The 14,175-nt window shown below is 47.2% G+C and overlaps 1 long non-coding RNA gene across 2 annotated transcripts in view; it reads right to left on the bottom strand.

Moving 5' to 3' along the window:
* The window catches only part of LOC118929299 (uncharacterized), a 67,830-nt gene that overhangs the window by 30,862 nt on the left and 22,793 nt on the right, over positions 1-14,175 (bottom strand). The window lies entirely within an intron of this gene.

The raw sequence follows: 14,175 nt of genomic DNA, 5'->3' as shown, positions 1-14,175 counted from the left end.
TTATTAATTGGTTTTCATGGGAATAAATGTTGAGTTTTACCACCTGCCTTTTTAGTATCTGTTGAGATTATCATTTTTTTCTCAAAGCATTTTGTGTGATAAATTCTATTCTCAGTTTCTTTATATTGAACCATCTTTGCATTCCTGGAATAAAAAATCCTTGCTATGGTATATTGTGCTTCTAATATATTGCTGGATTTGATTTGCTAAAACATTTTGAAGTTTTTTATCTATAATTATAAATGAGATTGGTGTGTAGTTGTCTTCTTTGTTCTATTTTAATCAGGTTTAATAAGATTGAATAAGTTTATAAATTGATTTGGAAAGCTTTACACATTTGTAAACATCTGTCACATTCTGCAGTGATTTATTTAGGATGAGAATTAATTTTTTGTTGCAATGTTGATACGCTCATTGGATGAGCATGTATTTGTTGATAAAGAATGTATCTTAAGAAATGAAATAGATAACAACCATAAATTTTATGTCCTAACTTACATAACCATGATATATATGTCAAAACTTGTTCAAAGTGTAAGAATTAAGTGACAGACAAAAATGATAGGAAACTTTTTAACACATCTAAATCATTTCATAACAGATCAAGTGGCAAAATATAAATGAGTTTAAGAAGACTCGTTTTCTCATGTCTTCAGGAGGAAAGCAGGTTGGCTGCACTGACCCATCTCCCAGCCTAGATGACAGGGTCCAACAAACATTCATCTAAGGTAGCTCAGATATTCCACAAGGGCCCCACCACCTGATTCCCTAACTCGCTGACTCAGTGGAGTACACCAGAAGTACAACCCCCAGGACACACTGTTGTCAGGTGCCCCCCACCCCTGCCTTTCATCACCATCAGCCTCCCCTCTCCTCCAAGCCATTCCATCCATTTATCTGGGAACTGAAATCTCTCAACATTAGGGAGAGAGAAGGAAGATAAAGAGTAGGAAGGTAATAATACAGGCTTCCTCAAAAAGGCCCAGAGGCCCGGTTTCTTGACTGGTACAGCCCTGTGGTCACTGAGTCAGAGGGTGAAGGGGTGCAGGAGACAAAGCCAGCTGAGAGAGGGTATGCTCTTCTTCTTTTTTAATCCAGCTCTCTCTTATTTTTAATGAAAATTTCTCCTAACTTGCACCTGATTGTGATGTGTGCCAAAATGAAGACAGTTACTAAATCCTGCAAAATAATTTCTCCCTCTGGCAAAGCTAATGATGGCTGGGAAGGAGCAGTAGAAAGACAAGAAGGATTGCTGAGGACTTTCCTCCCTCTTGCTGCCATCAGACTGGCTGATCCATGGCACTTCCCAGGCTCTTAGCTTCTGCCAAGGCTGCCGCTACTGGTATTAGGCCTGGTGTTCTGCTAAGGGTTATGCTGAGGAAAAAAACCTCGACTTTCTTCCAAGATGAGAAGTTCAAGTTGGACTACAAAGGGAGAGAATATGTAAGTTCAGTAATACATGTTGGACGGTGGTGTCCTCATGGACAACTCTTTCAAGGCTGTTGTCCAAACTGCAGGACAAGAAAGGGAGCACTTCCAATCTCACTCTAGTGCTCTTTTTTATAGCACATAGGTGTGCTATATAAAGGCCTGGCTCAATATCAGCCTCTTTTAGGAATCAGCTTTCTGGGCTCCTTTAATGGAAGTACCAAGACACAATATTAAGATGAAAGACTTAGCCGACATGTGGTCTGTGCCCAGCACTGCTGGTGGTCTGCCTGGACGTAGTGAAGGCGCAGGAAGCCCTGCCCCAGCTCGCTTGGGCGTCTGGCTCTGACACCAACTGGGGAGTTTGGGGGGCAGTGTCAGGTGAGCTGGACACCCGGGTGGAGCTCCAGGCCAAGCTCCTAGAGACTAAGCCCCTATGCCCGTGAAATGTGTCTCTATCTGAATGTCTATGAAAACAGCCTGGATGCCCAGACGCCACATTTACTCAGCTCACACGCTCTCAGCCTCTGGACAGATGGGCCTTCCCAGAACCCTCGCTGCTCCCAGTATTTATTCTGTGCAACTTTATGTCTCTATGTTCGTTAGGCACAGGTTTCTATACTCAGAGCTCCTGTAACTTGGATCGTATTCATGATCCTGGAACTAAAGGCCCTAAGATGCCTTTTTAAAGGGAAATATATCTATCTAGTTATATATTCTTTTGGCATGTGCTTATACCCTCAAGCCCTAATGTGAAACTACTTCCTTTTCAGAGGCTGCTTGATGGTAGAATACACCTGTATTCAGGGACCTACCACTTGTATAGGGGGTGTTCTTAAAAGCCCAGGTGCCAGTGGTCTGTGGATACTAATGAGTTGCCTTAACAGCAATAACCCAGATTTCATGGGCTTTGATTCCCCTTGTCCCCAACACTCAGAATACAAGATTTCAGTCCTCTGTGCCACCTTCCAGGAATTTCTGTGGGCCCTGGGAGGCATCTCAGGTGCTCACTAACAGCCCTGCCATGGTTCTACTGGCTCCCTCACCCACACCCCACTCCACCGATGGCTGCAGTCTGTGCCCCCACCCTCAAGAGAACATCCTGCTCCTCCTGGAGCACCCAGACCCCTCTGGAAGTGGAGTCACAGCCTTCTCCTCCACCCCTATGACTATCACTCCCCCAAAGCAGAATGCTCTTGCCCTCTGCCCAAAGGTCCCCATGACTCAGCTCCTACAGTTGGCCTGCAGACCTTCTGGCCTGTGGACTGACCAGGGACTTACAGTGCTAGGCTAGAGGCAATTTCTGACACAGATAGCACTCTGGTTTCCCCATTTCAGTTCCTCCCCCAGCTACCTAAGTCTTCATCCTCCTGCAGACAAAAACCCCACATAAAATAATGCTGCATGGAGCCACACATGAGTTTACCAGTCAAGTTGGACTCTAGCTCATGTCCAGATGACATTCTTACCTTGTGGCTAGGCAAAAATCCTCTTGAGGAGTAAGGACAAAAACAAGCATATCTTATGATGAGTTGAGGAGTAGAAATACCATCATATAGCATCTTCTTTCCTTACATTTTGAGGCAGCTCTTTTGTCCCAGACAAGCCCTCACAGACTATCACTTAGTTCTGTAAATATGTCAGTGAACCCAGAATATTGGATTGATATTCCATATAAATACGATCTCATGCACACATGCACCCCCGCACACATATCCACACTCACACACACATGCATGCACTCATACACGCACGTGCGTGCACGCGCGTGTGCGCACACACACACACACACACGGGTAAGACCATGGACTCTGGGCCCAGACTGCTGGATTTGGGTCCCAGTACCACACTTCTCTCTTGTGACTTTGGTCACTTAACTTATGAATGTCCCTTTCCCTCATCTGTGAAATGGGGACCGTTGTAGTTGATATGAGGATCAAATGAGTTAACATAAGAACAATGCCTACCTCATAACAATGCCTAGTGCAAAAAAGAGCACAGGGTTAACTGTTACGATGATGATTATCACTGCCTATTATTCACTATTCCCTGGCAGTGGGAGGACTCTAACAGGGAAAAACCTGAATTTCACTTCTCACTTTTCCCACTGACCTCTGTTCTGTAACTCAGCATGGTACCTCTACCCTAATCATCTCTCAGGCTCACCTCCTCTGGCCACTGAACAAACCATTTCCAAAACCATTGCACACAAGCAACAGAGAAACTGTCTCATTGCCTCAGGTGGCCGCACAGATGGCGAGAACCCCTCTGTACTGGAGACCTGTCCCCTAATAAAGCTGGCAAGGGAGGGGGGCCAGTGCCTGCAGGCTGACTCTGCCTGCCTTGGTAGAGTGTCCCCACATGAGGAGAGCTGGATCAGCTTGACCAAGGAAAGTCAGCAGTCAGCCATGGCAAAGGTGGCTCTCACTGACCTCCTGTCCACCCCATCTGTCAGCAATCCATTAGCAATCCCTTAAGTGACCCTGCTCCTATCGTATCTCCACTTCACAGGGCTATTTGGGAGGACACATGGACCAGGAAGGACAGCTGCCAAGATAGCTGGAAGGGCAGGCCACTGCAGGGGCAGTTGGGCAGCACAGGTGCTGAATAACAAGCGGGGCGGGCAGGCAGGAGAGAAGGCTCTGGGGAGAGGCAGGCACTGTGAGGACTGACAGGAAGAAAGGAGTGCCTGGGGTTAGAACCCCTGTCACCTTTGGCTTTTCCTTGGGTCAAGCAACACAGGAGAGGAGTCTCCTGGACTTCTCTAAAGCATGCATTCTTCCAAAAGGAGAATTGAAGATGCTGGTTCAGGCTGATACACTATCTAATGTCTGTCCAAAGAGTTGTCTATTAGTAGAAAGATAAATCAATTAATATTTATGAGGAGTTGAACCACACTGAGTGAAAAAGGCCTGTATATCAGGCAAGAAGGGGAAACGGTTGCATGAACGGATTTGTTTTTTCTTGGGTAAGGTTTCTGTTTTCATCACTGAGTGGGCTTATAGAGCAGAAATGTATGATAGAGAAATAGAAATAAAAACTTCTATATCTATAAGTTATTAGCATGATGCACAAAAGTACTCTGGGTGCCCTATTTTTGTGGACCACTCCATCTTAAAAATAACTTCAGTTTTGTACAGCAAGTTGTGGTGAGAAAGGTACTCCAAAGGGTAAGCAAGCTTCCTACAAAAAGAATCCAAGCAATTAAAAGTACAGTTAAAAAATGTAAAGAGTTACTGATTTTACTCCTTTAAATGAAAGGAAATGTACAAACAGGAGAGAAATCACAGATTGGGGCAAGTTCTGACTATAGAGGTTCAGAGACAGGATCTCTAATTACACTAGGGCAAGAGCAGACTGCTTCGGGAAATTTCTGAAAAGTTAAATGGGAAAGCTGAGGGTAAAATCATACTGTGAGCCAAATAAATAGACAAGATGTACTCCCTCTCACGTAGCTAAGCTGCATAGTCAGGAAAGGAAGGACAAGGACAGAGAAGGAAACCTGAAGACCCAAATAAATAACAGAAACCCAGGCCATAAAAGATTCCGAAAATAGGGCACCAATATTCAGAAAGTGTGGAAAGATAAATTGGAAACCAAAACTCAGTTACTATTATCACACAAAAGAACAACAGAACTCTTAGCAAAATATAAGTGACTTAGCTTGTGACCAATACTGCTTTTCTTAGGTAGTTTGGTCTGCAGGGAAAAAAGGCTGATAGTCTCTTACTATCAAGAGTTTTCAGCCCATTTAAGTGAGTCCTACTAGTAGGAGACACAGCAGTGATTATTGACCATTGTTACCTTTCAGGGAATTGAAGCAAACTGACGTTACCAATTAGAGTTCCTTACCACTCGTCAACACAGATTACAAAATGTGGGGAGGAATTCTCCTGAGGACATTAGGCAATGTTTGCAAATGTGTACAGGTAAGTATTGACTCTCTGATCATTCTGGACTGGGAAATGGTTCTCAGCAGATCATGGCATGATTTTTTTTCAAAGTAGAAAACATGAACGTTGTAACCAGCTAAGAGCAGGGAGCCCCGTAAGCAACACTAGCAGATACTGCAACTCTTAATCTAGTAACAGGCATTCACTGAGTGTTAGAATGCACGAGGCACCATGAGACATGCTACCTCCACCGCTGATGAAGCCTTTCTAAAGTATGTCTTCAGTTAATTTGCACATTTCTGGGAAGTGGGTAGTGTTAGCCCTCTTCATTAATGAGAAAAAATGAGACTCAGGGAAGTTAATTGAATTGAAGCTCTCCTGATTTCCAGTTTTATCTTTTCTGTGTGCTTCTAGTCTTAATAATTATTGGCTCCATCACTTCTCAGCTGAGCTACCTGAAGAAATTATTTATCCTCTGCATTCTCAGTTGTTAAAAGGGAAATACTAATACCTCCAGCATAAGGTGGTGGTAAGGATTCAGTAGCAGAATATGCATAAAAATGCCAGACATGTTGCCTGGCACATAGTAAGTCCTCAACAAATGTGGTTTCTCTCCCTTTCCTTTACTGAAGCACAGTAGTAGATGGATCAAGCTGTCCAGGGTGATAGCACAATACAGCAGCAAGAGCTTAGAGCCACCCCCAGTGCAAGGTGACCTGCCTCCCTGTGTGCTGGCATCAGGCAGGTGAGTCTTCTTGGGATGCAGGCAGTGTGTGAGGCCAGGGGGGCACACGGACTCAGGCAGAGTCTAGGAGGCATGGGATTGGTCTGAGTGGGGAGATGGGCAATGGTGGAGTAGGCAGAGAGGACACTGAGGCAGGGAAAGATGGGGTGTATGTGAAAGACTGCAGCTGCCAACCAGTTTGCTAAGCAGTGGGCTAGGCTGAGAAGGGGTGGAAGGGGGCTCCGAGGCAGCTGAGGCTCTCGTGTGAGGCACTTCCACGCCCAGGGTTTCCACCTGATCCTGCGAGTGAAGGGTACCTAGCGAAGGTTTATCAACTTCGAGTATCATCTATTACAAAGATAATCTGGTGCCACTATGTAGAAACAACAATCAGAGAAGAGGTGGGAAAACAGGGACATTTTATATTTTACACACACACAAAACCCTTTTGATTACAAAATATATATAATCTACTTAATTCCATTTCAAATGGATTGGGCATTCGTTTTACTGTTGTAATTGATTATAGAGGTTGAAAATTGCTATGTTTTTGCTTTTGTGACATATGATGGCCATATCTAAACTCATTGGATGTTAAATCAAGAATAAAACTCTCATTTATATTGCTGTTCCTATGGGGAAATATAAGCTACTTTAAGGCAATTCACTATGTCATAAACTTTCTGGGAATGAAACCTGATAAAAAGCAGAGACTCACTGCATATGACAATAATTAAATCTATACTCAACAAGTATAAAAGAATGACTGCAGGGGTAGGTAATTTAGAAGAAAAAAACCCAGTCTTAAATATGTCAGGAAAGCATACTGAAGTTCAATATCCATGATCTATTTTGAGGCATGGGATTATGTTGTATATCTGAGGAAAAACAAAATCCAGTAAGTACCCAAATCATAAAATGAATTGCATTTTCAAAATACAGCCTTGGAAGTCCAAGACCAAGGTGTCAGCAGGTTTGATTTCTCCCAGGGCCTCACTCCTTGGCTTGCAGCTGGCCGCCTTCCCACTGTGTCCTCACATGGCCCTTGCCCCTTGATGCTTCTCCCTCTTCTGTAAGGACACCAGTCCTACAGGATTAGGGCCACCCTTATGACCTCCTTAAAGACCCTGTCTCCAAACACTGTCACATTCTGAGGTACTGGGGGGTTAGGTCTTCAAGAAATGAATTTGGGGTAGGGGGACACAACTCAGCCCTTAACAGACGGCCTTAAGAGGAGTTAGGGCTGTGGCCAGATTGCCCACCCAGATGGAGACACAGCAGTGGAGCAAAAGGGTCTCACATGCAGGCCTTGGCCATAGTCCAAGTGTAGGATGGAGGGTGCTCTGCAGCCCAAGCCCCCAATGGGGCGCCTGCAAGTGTGAATAAGCATTCCTCTGAACTCTGCTTGCTTACCTGGAGTTATTTTTGAGTGTCTCCAGTTTGGGGAAGGGAAATGAGCATGCCCCCTGCCCGAGTTCTCTGCTGCCGAAAAAGCACGTGACAGAAAAACCTGCCTAGGCTGAAAACAGAGGGAGGAAGAGTGGCTCCCAGGGCTCCGGGTGGATTTCTTTTGTGGTTGGTGGTGGGGCTGATTGGGCCTCTCCTTGGTGACTGGTATGATCTGGAGGTTGGTGTCGTTAAGGAGAGGTTTTTGTGATGACTTCAGAAAATTACTGTAAATAAGATGGTATTTAGCTGTTTTTAATTTTATACAGCTCATTATATCATGATCAAATGAAAACCTTGACATTTGGGGCAGGAAGCATGTGGCAAGTGGGGGTGAGTGGACTTTGGGCAGGACTATGACACCGAGCGAAAGTCACTCAAGAGTCTTACGGAGGGAGGCACACAGAAAGGATCTTTAGAAATCCATATGGGTTGGTGACTTCCTCTTCCTGACAAAGTTCTCAACCCCCTGAGCCCCTTACTCTGCTAGCCAATAGCGACAGGACCTGAGGCATTGGGACATGGGAGGGGAGATTCTCTGTGACACGCAGAGACAGTGCAAGCCGGTGTAGCAATGCTCTAATTAGATCAGGCCAGCAGAGCACCCTGTTCTTACTCTGAGGCCCTTGATCATGGATGCCAAATGAACCCAAAGCCTTCACATCTCTAGGTCTAGGCTGCACAGCTGAGACAAAACTCTGAGCAGTTTTCTGTGTGGTTCAGAAAAAGGCGAGGGCTTCTCCTGAGTTGCTCTGTGGCTGGCCCAAAAAAGCAGTCACCCAAAAATTGAACTACAAAAAGTTTCAAGTTCTTGGTATACAATGTACATTCACAATGAAAGAGGTCTGAGTATTCTGTCCTCTTGGAAACAGTGACACTCAAAGTGCATCACAGAGAGAAATAGGAGTGTGGTGTAGTGGTGAAGAGAGTGGGCTTTGGGGTCAGGTGACTTGGGTCTCCAGGGAGGCTCTGACACCATCTGAATGTGTGACCTTGGACAATGAGGTGAAGCTCCTACTTCTTGGCAGTGTCATGAGAAATACACGCATAAGGGCTGGGGACAGTGACAGGCACATGGGACAAAGAGAGCTTGTTATCATGATTACTGAACAAAGGCTGCTTTGGAAATTTCACTGGGTTAAGGGAGAGGCAGAGAGTGAGAGAGAGAGAGAGAGAGAGAGAGAGAGAGATAAGAAAAGAGGAGAGAGAGAGAGATAGGCTGTGTCTATCTACCTATTAATGAAATCAAGCAAGAGAAGGCCAAATTGATTCTTAGCACACATCACTGTAAACACTGCATAGTATTACAACTCTTTTCCCAAGTGTGGGTCAGTGGCTTAGTTGACAGACTGCACAATTTTCCCTCTTAGTAGAGTATGTTGTATTTTGCTCTGAGACTCAGTGGTCTTGATAAATCCAGGGAACACCTTTCCATTCCTGGGCCCAGTCTCACCTCCCTCTCCTCTTCATCTTGATATTGTCCCTGGCTGGGGTCATCAGCCACCAGGCCCCAGCCCCTCCAAATGAGAACTGCCATCTTCAGGAATCTTTCCTCTGCCCAGAAGGTGCCTCAAAACTTCTGACAGTTTAGGCCTTAGAGAAACCCTCTGGTGTATGTCTTACAAAGAGACTTGCAGATTTGAAAGCGACGTTCATTTGTGACTCTGAAAAAGGAGACCTGAGAGGAAGACAGACAGTAAAAAGGGAACTGAAAAGTGTAAGGAAAAGAAAGGAGGGCAGGAAAGAAGGATGGAAGGGAAGGAGAGGAGAGGAGAGGGAGAGAAGAGGGGAAACAGCATTTTCAAAGTTTCTTGTGAAGGAAGGAAAGAAGCAGGGAAGAGGCCTTTTCATGTACGTATATTGAGAAATAGGAATATTCACAATAACCAGGTTAAATTTAACATGCAGAAAAATATGCACGCTGGGATGTGAAGGCAGCAGGATACAAAATTGCACACCTGGTATGCTTAAAACCAAAGAAACACCGATGCAGGAAAGTGACTTGGCAGAAATACTTCCAAAGGTTTATCAGGGGTGGTGGTCTTTGTGAGAATTGATAGGTTTATTTAAAAGAGAGAGAGCTAGCAGGATAGATTGCTCCTTTTAGCTGAAAAATCCACGCATCCCCCAGCAAGGCGGTGCCAACCCCCCCAAGAGCTGCGCCAGGGCCCGCCCCTCCTCCTTGGTGCCCCGTGTCAGTTCCAGCTTCAGTCACTCAAACCAAGCCACGCTCAGTAGTGTCCTGCAGGATGCTTTACACCCCCCAGTGTCCTCCTGTCCTGCCCGTCTTTCAGAGGGCTGCCAGACTCGGGGACCAAATGCCTGCCTCCTCCGCTTCCGTGCCTCCTGAGTTCTCTTCTGTCTGCCCTGCTGTTTAAGTTCTCAAGAAATACTGTCTAATTATTAAAATATTTTCTGGGCCCAGTCTCACCTCCCTCTCCTCTTCATTTTGACATTGTCTCTGTCCTGGGGTCATCAGCTCCTCCAAATGAGACCTGTTATCCCCAGGAAGAAATATTTTTCCTGCCAAAGGACACCCAACTTACCCTCTGAATACAGTCCAACCCCTTAGCCTGACCTTCAAGGTCGTCCAAAGGTGGATATGAACCCACTTTGGCAGCCTTCTGTCCCTCTGCCCTACAGGGGCCCACACTGCCATGCTGAGCGCTCACTTTCTCCAAAGCACACCTTGTACATGTCTGCCCACTCCATCCTCACCACCCCCAAGTCCCTCCCATTTTCTGGTTTCCTCCTTTAATTCTGTTTTTCCTCCAGGTCCCACCTCCTCTCCAGCCTGCCCACCATGGTCACTCTGCGGCAACTCCTGGCTGCTTCTGGAAGGTCTTCCATGCTCAAGTCTCACTTCCCTAACTCACCTTCCGCAAGCCCTGAGCCATGGTCACACAGCCTCAGATGCCCCACAGTGTCCTGGATGTAGGGAATTCTAAGTGAGAGTGGCTGGCTGGCTGCTGTAGGTCATGGCTGGCATGGAAGGGACAGGCTGGTGTCCTGGTTCCTGAGCTATAACCAGAGCCGGTGCCTTGAGGGAGGCCCCTGAACCTAGAAGGGACACAGGTTAGGTCACGTGGCTGTCCCAGTGCTGCCCCACCTCTGCTTCCTTATTTCCTGCCCCGGGACACGGGCGGATAGCCAGGCAGGCTCTGTGATGGCTGGCTGACGGACTGGGACAGGCCCCACAGACGGAGGACTCCACACCCCATGCCAGCACCTTGGTCAGTCTGCAGAACCACCCGCTGCTCGCGTGAGAACTCCAGGGTTTGCTGAATCTGTGGGGAGCTCTTACCATCCGTGGGTAAGCGTTGGGAAAAGGAGACTCGTGCTTGTTTTCCTTTTAATTGTAAACTTCCGATGGCTCCCATCTAACCACCGTCCAAGGCAGTAGCCTGGCCTGGAGATCTTACACGCTTTTTCCAAATCTGTCTTTCACCCATCTGATACCATTCAAAGGCCCCCAGTCTGTGCTTTACTCATTTAGAACAAAATGGAAACTTTCTCACTAAATAAATAAGTAAATTAATTAGTCCAATTGAGGTTATTGTACATCTTATCTTATGCCATTTGGATTTACTAGTGAAAGATTCAGGAGCCCGTCCTAGAGCGACTTTACCCCATCCTGGTCTGTGTCTCAGGCGCTGGGGCTTGAGCCAACACCGAGGAGTGCAGGGGCCCTCCTGCCCCAGCTCTAAGAGCACAGGGCTGTGTCACTGTCTCACCCCTTCTGGGTCTCTCTCCTCCCTCCAAGGATGTGATGCCAACAGTGGTGCTTCCTCCCTTGAAGACAGCACTTGCCGTATGGAGGGGGCTGGCTGACTACGGCTCACTAAGGCTGGTATTATACTAAGGCTGTATAAGCCCCTACAAGGTCTCTGAGCAGCTGGAGGGGCCGCGGGTTCTGGAACCTGAGCCTGCAGTTGTCCCCAGCATATGCAGATCAAGGTGGGCTCCTTGCCCACCACCAGTGGCACCTGTAGGCGTTACAAAACTGGGGCCGGGCTTCTGCTTAACTAGAGAGAGGCCTGGGCTGGTGACTCATTCTAACTCATCTGAGAACCTGCACCTCTTCAGCTCTGGCCCAGATGGCCTGTTTCCCATGTGCTGAGTCTTCCCTCTGACTATAGGGACAGCCTCAAGACCAAGCCAAGGGCCCAAGGAGTAAATCAGAGTTTTGGAAACTGGGCAGTGGTGAGGATGAGCCCCTTGGGATGGGTTCTTCCTCCTGCTGGTCTTTCTCACCCTCAGCTGGCAACTTTCACCTTCTAGAAATGTCTAAGCTGTTTGTCAGCCCCTGGGAACAGCTTGGCCTCTGAGCTTCTGCACTGGGGGCTGAGTGACAAGAAATCAAAGGGGCTAAAGGACCAGCTACCTACTCTCACCTCCTGGAGCGGAGACAGGCTCTCTCCATGATATGAATGTCAAGTGTGCATTTAGCTATTCTTCATTAAAATTGGTAAGACCCCGAATCTGGGGACAGCATGACTGACTCTCAGCTCCCTCTCTTCTTCATATTCCCCAAGATCACTAGTGCTGTATTTGGGCTCCTGGAGAAAGGAGAAATGTTTTCAATTCAGCGCTAATCTTAGAGTGATCGTTCCAGGTTGCTGCAGCCCATCTACTTTGAATGAGAAGGGAGCCCTGATGAATGCCAGGGACCTTCCTGAGCTTCCCAGAGAGTCCTGTCCAGGTGGCCATCACAATGGGGGTGCTGTCACCCATTCAAATGCCAACAGTGTGCAGGTCACGCCAGAGATTAGGTGGACTGCCCACCTGATGGGCTGACAGTCAAAATGCCTTAGGTGTCCCTGTGGACATTTCTACTATAGTTTGTCTTAAAGGAAAATAAGTATATACAAACAACCATCTTTTGTGCTTCTCCTCCTCCTCTCTCTTTGAGAGTGGAACAGTCTTCAAGATGTAAATGGGGCTACAAGGGACAAAGGCCACAGACCTCGCTCTACACCAAGGGGCTGGGCTTGTTCTTGGACTTTTACTGGAGCTCGTTGGAGCCAAACCTCTCCTCCTCCTGGCAAAGTCTGTAACTGGATCCAGGTACAATCCTGGTCCCCAGGTGGCTCCAGCTCAATTAGACCCAGGCTGAAAACAATCAGAATCTTCTGCTCAACAGTCCTTCAGAAACCTGTACTTTTCCCCTGGAAAATGGGAGCTGCAGAGACATGCCCACCCCTGGCATTTGGCAAGTTTGGCTATGCCTCTCCCAGCCCTGCTCTAACCCCAAGTCAGCTGGCATTGGCTGGGCAGTCTGGCCTCACCCAGAATCCCTGTTTGGCTTGGCCTCTGTCGAGGAGGTAGGGAATCTGGGGGACTAAAGGGTTAAGCAACAGCTTCTCAGGGCTGAGTTCCTGCCCAGTGCCTGTATCTGGTTTCTGGGCCAGGCATGGGTAGCTCTGTTTCTACTGATTCTTGATCATGGTTGCCTGCTGCGTATTGGTTCTCTCTTCTTGCCTGGATATCCTTTCCCAGAAGAAGGAATTCAGTGAAGGATCCTGAGAGCTATGGGCCCAGATGTAGGTCCTACATGCAAACACACCCACCAACTAAATTCTCAGAGCATTCCAAAGGGCCCTTAGGGCCACGCTAGCCCTTCCTCCAGACCCAGCTTAATCAACTTGGTCCAGTGTTATTCTCAATACTTCAGATAAGCAAGTGCTTGATATCAAGGTTGTTTGAGCATCAGAGGGCAGGGCATGGCATAATGTTTGAGGCTGGGCTCACCATGAGCAGATAAGAGTTTCCTTTGTCACTGTCCCAGCTTTGCTCAGCTTCACCCATCATTTCTCAGATGACCCAGTGAGTGTGGCAGGGTTATGCCTGATTATTTTTGCATGTAGGTGAGAAATATTTGAAAGATAGTCTGAATTTCTCACCCCCTCCTCTAGAGCGAAGCTAAGAGCACAGGCTGCTGTAGGCTCCTGTGATTCTAGCTCCATGAGCTAGGAGGAGCTACACTAAGGAAAGCCTGCCCCATCTCAATTTTTACTTGAGGTTCTAGAACCTTCCAGGGATGAGCCTGTTGTGATCACCCCCTTTTGCTCTCAAAGGTGACAGCTGGACAATGAATTACATGCATACTCATCCTATATATGGGGGACATGCTGTTCATTTACCTTGTTCTCTCAAGATGTGTGGAGTGTCCGGGAAGGCTGGAGAAGTTAGGGGTGAGAAGGGGAAATGACTTGTCTACACTCACACAGTGAGTCAGTAGCAGGACAATTTAAGAGAATCCAGGAGCTTTGACTAATGGGCTACTCAGCCCAAACCCCACCCTACTTCAGGGGGTAGAAAGGACAGGAATTGGTTGTCAACAGCACACGGTGCCAAGATATGAGTGAAACTGTGGGAGAAGACCGGCAACAGAAACTAACTGGAAGAAAAAAAGAATCCCTTGAAGTGTGTTGGTTGAGAAGAGGATGCCTGCATGGCCACCTTGTGAAATGGCTTTAGAAACTTGCAGAGGAGCAGGTGCAAAATGATACTGGGCCACGCGACTGACCCTTAGTGGGACCCACAGGGAAAGGAATCACTCCTTGCAACTAAGGAGGAATTGCAAGACAGTTGGAGTGACTGCAGGGAGGGAGCAGTGAGCTCACCCCACCCCGTGCAGGCAGCATGGGGCTGTCCTGGCCAGGATGGGTGCACAAGGACCCC

This window comes from Manis pentadactyla, chromosome 8 (assembly GCF_030020395.1).
Source record: "Manis pentadactyla isolate mManPen7 chromosome 8, mManPen7.hap1, whole genome shotgun sequence".
NCBI classification, from domain to species: domain Eukaryota; kingdom Metazoa; phylum Chordata; class Mammalia; order Pholidota; family Manidae; genus Manis; species Manis pentadactyla.
Note: the sequence above shows the minus strand (reverse complement) of the source record. Positions and strands in the feature narration are given on the sequence as shown.